We start from the raw sequence: 11,600 nt of genomic DNA, 5'->3' as shown, positions 1-11,600 counted from the left end.
GCTGTGGTCTTTGATCTTCATCAGAAAGTGCTTCAAGTCCTCTTCACTTTCAGTAAGCAAGGTTGTGTCATCTGCATAATGCATGTTGCTAATGAGGCTTCCTCCAATCCTGATGCCCTGATCTTCTTCACAGAGTCCAGCTTCTCAGATTATTTGCTCAGCATACAGACTGATTAAGTATGGCAAAAGGATACAACCCTGATGCACACCTTTCCAGACTCTGAACTACACAGTATCCCCTTGTTCTGTTCAAACAACTGCCTCTTGATCCATGTACAGTTTCCTCATGAGCATAATTAAGTGTTCCGGAATTCCCATTCTTCTCAATGTTATCCAGTTTGTTATGATCCACACAGTCAAATGCCTTTACATAGTCAGTAAGATACAAGTAAACATCTTATTGGTATTCTCTGCATTCAGCCAGGATCCTTCTGGCAACAGCAATGATATCCCTTGTTTCATGTTCTCTTCTGAATTCAGCTTGACTTTCTGGCAGTCCCCTGTCTATGTACTGCAGCAACCACTTTTGAATTACCTTCAGTAAAATTTTACTTGCCCTTTTTATGAAGATGGCGCCGAAAGCGAAGAAGGAAGCCCCTGCCCCTCCCAAAACTGAAGCCAAAGCAAAAGTATTGGAGGCCAAGAAGGCAGTGCTAAAAGGCGTCCACAGCCACAAAAAAAAAAAAAAAAGATCTGCACTTCACCCACCTTCCGGCAGCCCAAGACGCTGAGGCAGCGAAGGCAGCCCAAATATCCTCAGAACAGCGCCCCCAGGAGAAACAAGCTTGACCACTATGCCATCATCAAGTTGCCTTGACCACGGAGTCAGCCATGAAGAAGTTAGAAGATAACAACACATTTGTGGTCATTATGGATGTCAAGGCCAACAAGCACCAGATCAAACAGGCTGTAAAGAAGCTCTACGACATTGATATGGCTAAGGTCAACACTTTGACCAGACCTGATGGAGAGAAGAAGGCATATGTTCGACTGGCTCCTGACTATGCTGCTTTGGATGTTGCCAACAAAATTGGGATCATCTAAACTGAGTCCAGCTGGCTAATTCTAAATATAAATTTTTTTCACCACAAAAATTTTTTTTTTACTTGTGTGTGATACTAATGATACCATTCGATGATTTCTGCATTCGGTTGGATCACCTTTCTTGGGAATAGGCATAAATACGGATCTCTTCCAACCAGTTGGCCAGGTAGCTGTCTTCCAAATTTCTTGGCATAGACGAGTGAGCACTTCCAGCTCTGCATCAGTTTGTTGAAACATCTCAATTGGTATTCCGTCAATTCCTGGAGCCTTGTTTTTTTGCCAGTGCTTTCAGTGCAGCTTGGACTTTTTCCTTCAATACCATAGGCTCTTGATCATATGCTACCTCCTGAAATGGTTGACATCAACCAATTCTTTCTGGTATAGTGACTCTGTATTCCTTCCATCTTCTTTTTTTTTTAATTAACTTTTATTGAGCTTCAAGTGAACTTTTACAAATCAAGTCAGTCTGTCACATATAAGTTTACATACATCTTACTCCGTTCTCCCAGTTGCTCTCCCCCTAATGAGTCAGCCCTTCCAGTCTCTCCTTTGGTGACAATTTTGCCAGCTTCTAACTCTCTCTATCCTCCCATCCCCCCTCCAGACAGGAGATGCCAACACAATCTCAAGTGTCCACCTGATATAATTAGCTCACTCTTCATCTGCATCTCTCTCCCACCCACTGTCCAGTCCCTTTCATGTCCGATGAGTTGTCTTCAGGAATGGTTCCTGTCCTGGGCCAACAGAAGGTCTGGGGACCATGGCCGCCGGGATTCCTCTAGTGTCAGTCAGACCATTAAGTATGGTCCTTTTATGAGAATTTGGGGTCTGCATCCCACTGATCTCCTGCTCCCTCAGGGGTCCTCTGCTGTGCTCCCTGTCAGGGCAGTCATCTATTGTGGCTGGGCACCATCTAGTTCTTCTGGTCTCAGGATGATGTAGGTCTCTGGTTCATGTGGCCCCTTCTGTCTCTTGGGCTCTTAGTTACCCTGTGACCTTGGTGTTCTTCATTCTCCTTTGATCCAGGTGGGTTGAGACCAATTGATGCATCTTAGATGGCCACTTGTTAGCATTTAAGACCCCAGACACCACATTTCAACGTGGGATGCAGAATGTTTTCATAACAGAATTATTTTGCCAATTGACTTAGAAGTCCCCTTAAACCATGGTCCCCAAACCCCCACCCTTGCTCCGCTGACCTTTGAAGCATTCAGTTTATCCCGGAAACTTCTTTGCTTTTGGTCCAGTCCAATTGAGCTGACCTTCCATGTATTGAGTGTTGTCCTTCCCTTCACCTAAAGTAGTTCTTATCTACTAACTAATCAATAAAAAACCCTCTACCTCCCTCCCTCCCTCCCCTCCTCGTAACCACAAAAGTATGTGTTCTTCTCAGTTTATACTATTTCTCAAGATCTTATAATAGTGGTCTTATACAATATTTGTCCTTTTGCCTCTGACTAATTTCGCTCAGCATAATGCCTTCCAGGTTCCTCCATGTTATGAAATGTTTCAGAGATTCGTCACTGTTCTTTATCTATGCGTAGTATTCCATTGTGTGAATATACCACAATTTATTTACCCATTCATCTGTTGATGGACACCTTGGTTGCTTCCAGCTTTTTGCTATTGTAAACAGAGCTGCAATAAACATGGGTGTGCATATATCTGTTTGTGTGAAGGCTCTTGTTTCTCTAGGGTATATTCCGAGGAGTGGGATTTCTGGGCTGTATGGTAGTTCTATTTCTAACTGTTTAAGATAACGCCAGATAGATTTCCAAAGTGGTTGTACCATTTTATATTCCCACCAGCAGTGTATAAGAGTTCCAATCTCTCCGCAGCCTCTCCAACATTTATTATTTCGTGTTTTTTGGATTAATGCCAGCCTTGTTGGAGTGAGATGGAATCTCATCGTAGTTTTAATTTGCATTTCTCTAATGGCTAATGATCGAGAGCATTTTCTCATGTATCTGTTAGCTGCCTGAATATCTTCTTTAGCGAACTGTGTGTTCATATCCTTTGCCCACTTCTTGATTGGGTTGTCTTTTTGTGGTTGAGTTTTGACAGAATCATATAGATTTTAGAAATCAGGCGCTGGTCGGAGATGTCATAGCGGAAAATTCTTTCCCAGTCTGTAGGTGGTCTTTTTACTCTTTTGGTGAAGTCTTTAGATGAGCATAGGTGTTTGATTTTTAGGAGCTCCCAGTTATCGGGTTTCTCTTTGTCATTTTTGGTAATGTTTTGTATTCTGTTTATGCCTTGTATTAGGGCTCCTAGGGTTGTCCCTATTTTTTCTTCCATAATCTTTAGCGTTTTAGTCTTTATGTTTAGGTCTTTGATCCACTTGGAGTTAGTTTTTGTGCATGGTGTGAGGTATGGGTTCTGTTTCATTTTTTTGCAAATGGATATCCCGTTATGCCAGCACCATTTGTTAAAAAGACTCTCTTTTCCCCAATTAACTGACACTGGGCCTTCGTCAAATATCAGCTGCTCATATGTGGATGGATTTATATCTGGGTTCTCAATTCTGTTCCATTGGTCTATGTGCCTGTTGTTGTACCAGTACCAGGCTGTTTTGACTACTGTGGCTATATAATAGCTTCTGAAATCAGGTAGAGTGAGGCCTCCCACTTTCTTCTTCTTTTTCAGTAATGCTTTGCTTATCCGAGGCTTCTTTCCCTTCCATATGAAATTGGTGATTTGTTTCTCTATCACCTTAAAAAATGACATTGGAATTTGGATCGGAAGTGCGTTATATGTATAGATGGCTTTTGGTAGAATAGACATTTTTACTATGTTAACTCTTCCTATCCATGAGCAAGGTATGTTCTTCCACTTAAGTATGTCCTTTTGAATTTCTTGTAGTAGAGCTTTGTAGTTTTCTTTGTATAGGTCTTTTACATCCTTGGTAAGATTTATTCCTAAGTATTTTATCTTCTTGGGGGCTACTGTGAATGGTATTGATTTGGTTACTTCCTCTTCGGTGTTCTTTTTGTTGATGTAGAGGAATCCAAGTGATTTTTGTATGTTTGTTTTATAACCTGAGACTCTGCCAAACTCTTCTATTAGTTTCAGTAGTTTTCTGGAGGATTCCTTAAGGTTTTCTGTGTATAAGATCATGTCATCTGCAAATAGAGATAATTTTACTTCCTCCTTGCCAATCTGGATGCCTTTTATTTCTTTGTCTAGCCTAATTGCCCTGGCTAGGACTTCTAGCACGATGTTGAATAAGAGCAGTGATAAAGGGCATCCTTGTCTGGTTCCCGTTCTCAAGGGAAATGCTTTCAGGTTCTCTCCATTTAGAGTGATATTGGCTGTTGGCTTTGCATAGATGCCCTTTATCATGTTGAGGAATTTTCCTTCAATTCCTATTTTGGTGAGCGTTTTTATCATAAATGGGTGTTGGACTTTGTCAAATGCCTTTTCTGCATCAATTGATAAAGTCATGTGTTTTTTGTTTTATTTATGTGATGGATTACATTAATGGTTTTTCTGATATTAAACCAGCCTTGCATACCTGGTATAAATCCCACTTGATCATGGTGAATTATTTTTTTGATATGTTGTTGAATTCTATTGGCTAGAATTTTGTTGAGGATTTTTGCATCAATGTTCATGAGGGATATAGGTCTATAATTTTCTTTTTTTGTAATGTCTTTACCTGGTTTTGGTATCAGGGAGATGGTGGCTTCATAGGATGAGTTGGGTAGTATTCGGTCATTTTCTATGCTTTGAAATACCTTCAGTAGTAGTGGTGTTAACTCTTCTCTGAAAGTTTGGTAGAACTCTGCAGTGAAGCCGTCCGGGCCAGGGCTTTTTTTGGTTGGGAGTTTTTTGATTACCGTTTCAATCTCTTTTTTCGTATGGGTCTATTTAGTTGTTCTACTTCTGAATGTGTTAGTTTAGGTAGGTAGTGTTTTTCCAGGAATTCATCCATTTCTTCTAGGTTTGCAAATTTGTTAGAGTACAGTTTTTCGTAATAATCTGATATGATTCTTTTCATTTCAGTTGGTTCTGTTGTGATGTGGTCCTTCTCGTTTCTTATTCGGGTTATTTGTTTCCTTTCCTGTATTTCTTTAGTCAGTCTAGCCAATGGTTTATCAATTTTGTTAATTTTTCAAAGAACCAGCTTTTGGCTTTGTTAATTCTTTCAATTGTTTTTCTGTTCTCTAATTCATTTAGTTCAGCTCTAATTTTTATTATTTGTTTTCTTCTGGTGCCTGATGGATTCTTTAGTTGCTCACTTTCTATTTGTTCAAGTTGTAGGGACAGTTCTCTGCTTTTGGCTCTTTCTTCTTTTTGTATGTGTGCGTTTATCGATATAAATTGGCCTCTGAGCACTGCTTTTGCTGTGTCCCAGAGGTTTTGATAGGAAGTATTTTCATTCTCGTTGCTTTCTATGAATTTCCTTATTCCCTCCTTGATGTCTTCTATAACCCAGTCTTTTTTCAGGAGGGTATTGTTCAGTTTCCAAGTATTTGATTTCTTTTCCCTAGTTTTTCTGTTATTGATTTCTAGTTTTATTGCCATGTGATCTGAGAAGATGCTTTGTAATATTTCCATGTTTTGGACTCTGCAAAGGTTTGTTTTATGACCTAATATGTGGTCTATTCTAGAGAATGTTCCATGTGCGCTAGAAAAAAAAGTATACTTTGCAGCAGTTGGGTGGAGAGTTCTGTATAAGTCAATGAGGTCAGGTTGGTTGATTGTTGTAATTAAGTCTTCTGTGTCTCTATTGAGCTTCTTACTGGATGTCCTGTCCTTGTCCGAAAGTGGTGTGTTGAAGTCTCCTAGTATAATTGTGGAGGTGTCTATCTCACTTTTCAATACTGTTAAAATTTGATTATGTATCTTGCAGCCCTGTCATTGGGTGCATAAATATTTAATATGGTTATGTCTTCCGGATCAATTGTCCCTTTTATCATTATGTAGTGTCCTTCTTTATCCTTTGTGGTGGATTTAAGTCTAAAGTCTATTTTGTCAGAAATTAATATTGCTACTCCTTTTTTTCTTATTGTTTGCTTGATATATTTTTTTCCATCCTTTGAGTTTTAGTTTGTTTGTGTCTCTAAGGCTAAGGTGTGTCTCTTGTAGGCAGCATATAGACGGATCGTGTTTCTTTATCCAGTCCGAGACTCTCTGTCCCTTTTTTGGTGCATTTAGTCCATTTACATTCAGCGTAATTATAGATAAATAGTGTTGTCATTTTGATGCCTTTTTATGTGTGTTGTTGACAATTTCATTTTTCCACATACTTTTTTGTGCTGAGACTTTTTTTTAGTAAATTGTGAGATCCTCATTTTCATAGTGTTTGACTTTATGTTTGTTGTTACGTTTTTCTTGGCTTTTATCTTGAGTTATGGAGTTGTTATAGCTCTTTGTGGTTACCTTATTATTTACCCCTATTTTTCTAAGTAAAAACCTAACTTGTATCGTTCTATATCGCCTTGTATCACTCTCCATCTGGCAGTTCAATGCCTCCTGTATTTAGTCCCTCTTTTTGATTATTGTGATCTTTTACCTATTGACTTCCATGATTCCCTATTATGTGTATTATTTTTTTTTAATTAATCTTAATTTGTTTGTTTTTGTGATTTCCCTATTTGAGTTGATATCGGGACGTTCTGTTTTGTGACCTTGTATTGTGCTGGTATCTGATATTATTGGTTTTCTGACCAAACAATATCCTTTAGTATTTCTTGTAGCTTTGGTTTGGTTTTTGCAAATTCTCTAAACTTGTGTTTATCTGTAAATATCTTAATTTCTCCTTCATATTTCAGAGAGAGTTTTGCTGGATATATGATCCTTGGCTGGCAGTTTTTCTCCTTCAGTGTTCTGTATATGTCGTCCCATTCCCTTCTTGCCTGCATGGTTTCTGCTGAGTAGTCTGAACTTATTCTTATCGATTCTCCCTTGAAGGAAACCTTTCTTTTCTCCCTGGCTGCTTTTAAAATTTTCTCTTTATCTTTGGTTTTGGTGAGTTTGATGATAATATGTCTTGGTGTTTTTCTTTTTGGATCAATCTTAAATGGGGTTCGATGAGCATCTTGGATAGATATCCTTTCGTCTTTCATGATGTCAGGGAAGTTTTGTGTCAGGAGTTCTTCAACTATTTTCTCTGTGTTTTCTGTCCCCCCTCCCTGTTCTGGGACTCCAATCACCCGCAAGTTATCCTTCTTGATAGAGTCCCACATGATTCTTAGGGTTTCTTCATTTTTTTTAAGTCTTTCATCTGATTTTTTTTCAGCTATGTTGGTGTTAATTCCCTGGTCCTCCAGAAGTCCCAGTCTGCATTCTAATTGCTCGAGTCTGCTCCTCTGACTTCCTATTGCGTTGTCTAATTCTGTAATTTTATTGTTAATCTTTTGGATTTCTACATGCTGTCTCTCTATGGATTCTTGCAACTTATTAATTTTTCCACTACGTTCTTGAATAATCTTTTTGAGTTCTTCAACGGTTTTATCAGTGTGTTCCTTGGCTTTTTCTGCAGTTTGCCTTATTTTGTTTCTGATGTCTTGAAGCATCCTGTAAACTAGTTTTTTATATTCTGTATCTGATAATTCCAGGATTGTATCTTCATTTGGGAAAGATTTTGATTCTTTTGTTTGGGGGGTTGTAAAAGCTGTCATGGTCTGCTTCTTTATGTGGTTTGATATGGACTGCTGTCTCTGAGCCATCACTGGGAAACTAGTTTTTCCAGAAAATCTGCTGACTGGGACGCTGGCTCCAGGCTCTGAAAACAATCGCTGCTTCCCCGTATTTGTTCGTTTTCCGTCTCTAAATCTGTGTTTTTTTGTTCAGGGTTCATAGATTGTTATGTACGTGATCGATTCACTTGTTTTTCCAAGTCTTTGTTGCAAGAGGGATCCAAGGTAGCGTCTACCTAGTCCGCCATCTTGGCCCCGCCTCCCCCTTCCATCTTCTTTTGATGCTTCCTGTGTCATTTAATATTTTCCCTATAGAATTCTCCAATATTGCAACTTGAGGCTTGAATTTTTTTCTTCAGTTCTTTCAGCTTGAGAAATGCTGAGCATGTTCTTTTGGTTTTCTAGCTCCAGGTCTTTGCACGTGGCATTATAATACTTTGTTTTCTTAAGCCGCCCTTTGAAATCTTATGTTCAACTCTTTTACTACATCATTTCTTCCATTAGCTTTAGCTACTTGGCATTGAAGAGCACGTTTCTGAGTCTCTTCTGGCATTCATTTAACTTTACTGCCCCAAATTGTAATCCAAATCAATAGTGTTCAATAATCTCACCCTTTTTTAAGGCGTGGACTCTTTAAATCTCAGGCAAAGTCTTTTTTGTTTTGTTTTGTTTTTTAATCAGAAAAAGGAGCTGTGATAGGAATGAATGGAGGAGGGTTGAGGAGAATCTCACAGACTCAAGTTCCATTCTCTTCCTCACTCCAAACACCCCACAGTCACCTTGGAAGGAGCCCCACAGAACCCCATTTGAACCCCATTGATTTAGACTCTATGAACTGTATTCTAGAATCTCTGAAGGTAAATTTACCAAGTAGTTTTACAAAGATAAAGATTTCACTATTTTAACAGGAACTTGAAAGTTGAACAAACCTATTCTTTTCTAGGCTTTGTTTTATTGTTTTTAAGTTAAACATAAAAACTTAAACTTTAAACATTTCTTAAAAATTCCCCACTGATATTTTAATTTGGATTATTAAAAATAATAATGATGATAGTTATCACCTATGTAGCACCTTCTCTGTTCCCAACAAAGTTCTAAGTGCTTTACTAAATATATCAACATACTTACTCCTCTCAACAACACTGAGAGGCCAATACTATTATTATCTTTCATCTTACAGGAAAAGAAACTGAGACACAGAGAGATCAAGTAATTTGCCCGAAGTCTCACACCTTGTAAGTAAAGCAGAAAGACATTTAAATCATAACCTGAAGCATGTTCTATTAGCAGGAGTAAGAAATTATGATTGAATCTAGTTATAGAAAAGCATCTTCAGTGATTACTGAATCATATTGAATCTTCTTAGGGGCCATCCCAGGCAACATCCATAAAGTCATGGAAATGACATCTCCAGGATTAAGTCATGGAAGGTTATGAATATTTGGTCTCAGTTATTCAAGATCATCATAGGGTCTCTGGCTCTTAGTAGATTCACTTTAGATATGCATCACCTATCACAATAATATTTGCCTAGAGAAGTCTTTTTCCTTATACTTTTTCCTTATACAAACCACTGATATAAAAATCTACCTGAAAATAGATTTTTCCAAATTTCGTTAAGTGTCACAGGGAAATACAAGTATAAAATACAGCTACCCTCACAGGCTTACAAAATGTAAATCAATAGAAAAAAGTTTAAGAACATAGTGTGACTAGGTTACAAAATAATAAGAAGTATATGGAAGATTAGTGTGAGTAGAAATTACCAAAATGTACGGTTTTACTTAGGTTTTAGAGAACCTCTGGATTTTCATTAATTTATTTAATAATCAGCAAATGTTTTTTGAGTGCTTAACAATAATAATTGCTTTAGCCTGGATTTTGAAGTACAGTCATGCACCACTTAACACGCACAACATGTTCTGTGAAATAGGATGTTATGTGATTTGGACATTGTGCAAACAACATATTTTATACAGGCAGTCCCTAGGTTATGAACGTCTGACTTACAGACAACTTGTACTTAAGGACAGACTGCCATAAAGCCCATTATATTAAAATCTGGAGTTAAATACCAAATTGGTACTTCTCCTTTGCCTCTTGCTGCTGCTATAATTAGCACTGATTTTGCTACATTTGGGAGCCATGATGCACTTCACAGTAATAGATCTCCAATCGGGCTTTATGAACTCTGTTATAACCTTATGGGATCACAGACATATGTGCAGTTGGGCATTGCCCAAACAGACCCACACATGACTGTACTATAAGTTTATTAATTCATTCAACCTTCAACAATCGTCATGATTGTTGTTGTCAGATGCTGTCGAGTCAGCTCTGATTCATAGCAACCCTATATAACAGAACGAAACACTGCCTGGTCCTGTGTCATCTTTACAATTGTTACTATGTTTGAGCCCATTGGTGCAGACATGGTGTCAATCCATCTCTTTGAGGGTATTCATCTTTTTCACTGACCCTCTACCAAACATGATGTCTCTATCCAGGGATTTGTCCCTTGTGACAACATGTCCAAATTAAGTGAGAAGTCTCTCCATCCTTGCTTCTAAGGAGCATTCCGTCTGTACTTTCTCCAAGACAGATTCGTTCACTCTCCTGGCAGTGCATAGTATACTCAGTATTCTTCACCAACATCATAATTTAAAGGCATCAATTCTCCTTCAATCATCCTCATTCATTGTCTAGCTTTCGCTTGCGTACAAAAACCAAAAAACCAAACCCATTGTGGTCAAGTTGATTCCAACTCATAGCTTGCATATGAGGCAATTAAAAATACAATGGCTTGGGTCAGACACACCTTAGTCATCATGGTTGACTACCTAATAATAATAATAGCTACTACTGTCCTCTGCATTAATACAGCAAAACCTAAGAGAGTCGAAACTTGACGTTGTTTTCCCAGGCCTCTCAAGTTTTCCACCTTTGAAATGGTTCAGCCTTACCACTTTTCCATCACTCATTTTCATGGTAAATCTTTGAGTTTTCCTTCTCTAAAAGGTATCCATATTACACATGTTCCAGCTTTCACAGGTTTTACTGTAATACAGATGTAAACAGGACAGAAAAGATTCCTACCTTCTTGAAACTTAAATTCTAATGGAAAGAGGCAGATGATAAACAAATGAATAAATAAGAAAAATATTGGATAAGTGATAAGGTCTATGCAAAGATAGGGTGATATGATAGCCAAAGTCTGGGTAAATATTTTAGATTGAATAACCAGAGAAAGCATCTCTAAGGAAGTAATATTTAAGCAGAGACCTGAATGACAAAAAAAAAGCCAGTATTATGAAGATGAGACAATGTTTCTGTGCTACTCATAAGGTTTTCACCAGCTAATTCTTTTCAGAAGCAGACTGCCCGGTCCTTCTTCCTAGTCTGTCTTAGTCTGGAAGCTCAGCTGAAATCTGTCCTCCGTGGGTGACCCTGCTGGTATCTGAATACCAGTAGCATAGCTTCCAGCATCACAGCAATACACAAGTCCCCACGGTACGACAAACTGACAGACACATGGGAGACTGACATGTGCAAAGGACCTCTATAAAATGTTGAAAAGCAAAGACGTCACCTTGAAGACTAAGGTGCTCCTGAACCAAGCCATGGTAATTTCAATCACATTATATGCATAAGAAAGCTGGACAATGAATAAGGAAGACAGAAGAAGAATTGGCACCTTTGAATTGTGGTGTTGGAGAAGAATATTGAATATACCATGGACTGCCAAAATAATGAACAAATCTGTCTTGGAAGAAGTACAACCAGAATGCTCCTTAGAAGCAAGGATGATGAGACCCTGTCTCACATACTTTGGACAGGTTGTCAGGAGGGATCAGTCCCTGGAGAGGGACATCATGCTTGGCAGAGTACAGGGTCAGCGGAAAAAAGGAAGAC

At 38.4% G+C, this 11,600-nt stretch overlaps 1 pseudogene; it reads left to right on the top strand.

Moving 5' to 3' along the window:
* The first annotated feature begins 339 nt into the window (after positions 1 to 339).
* Positions 340 to 1,301, top strand: LOC100655329 (large ribosomal subunit protein uL23-like; annotated as a pseudogene).
* The last annotated feature ends 10,299 nt before the right edge of the window (positions 1,302 to 11,600 follow it).

This window comes from Loxodonta africana, chromosome 4, assembly GCF_030014295.1.
Source record: "Loxodonta africana isolate mLoxAfr1 chromosome 4, mLoxAfr1.hap2, whole genome shotgun sequence".
Lineage (NCBI taxonomy): Eukaryota > Metazoa > Chordata > Mammalia > Proboscidea > Elephantidae > Loxodonta > Loxodonta africana.
The sequence above is the reverse complement of the archived record's forward strand: the minus strand, read 5'-3'. Positions and strand labels throughout refer to the sequence as shown.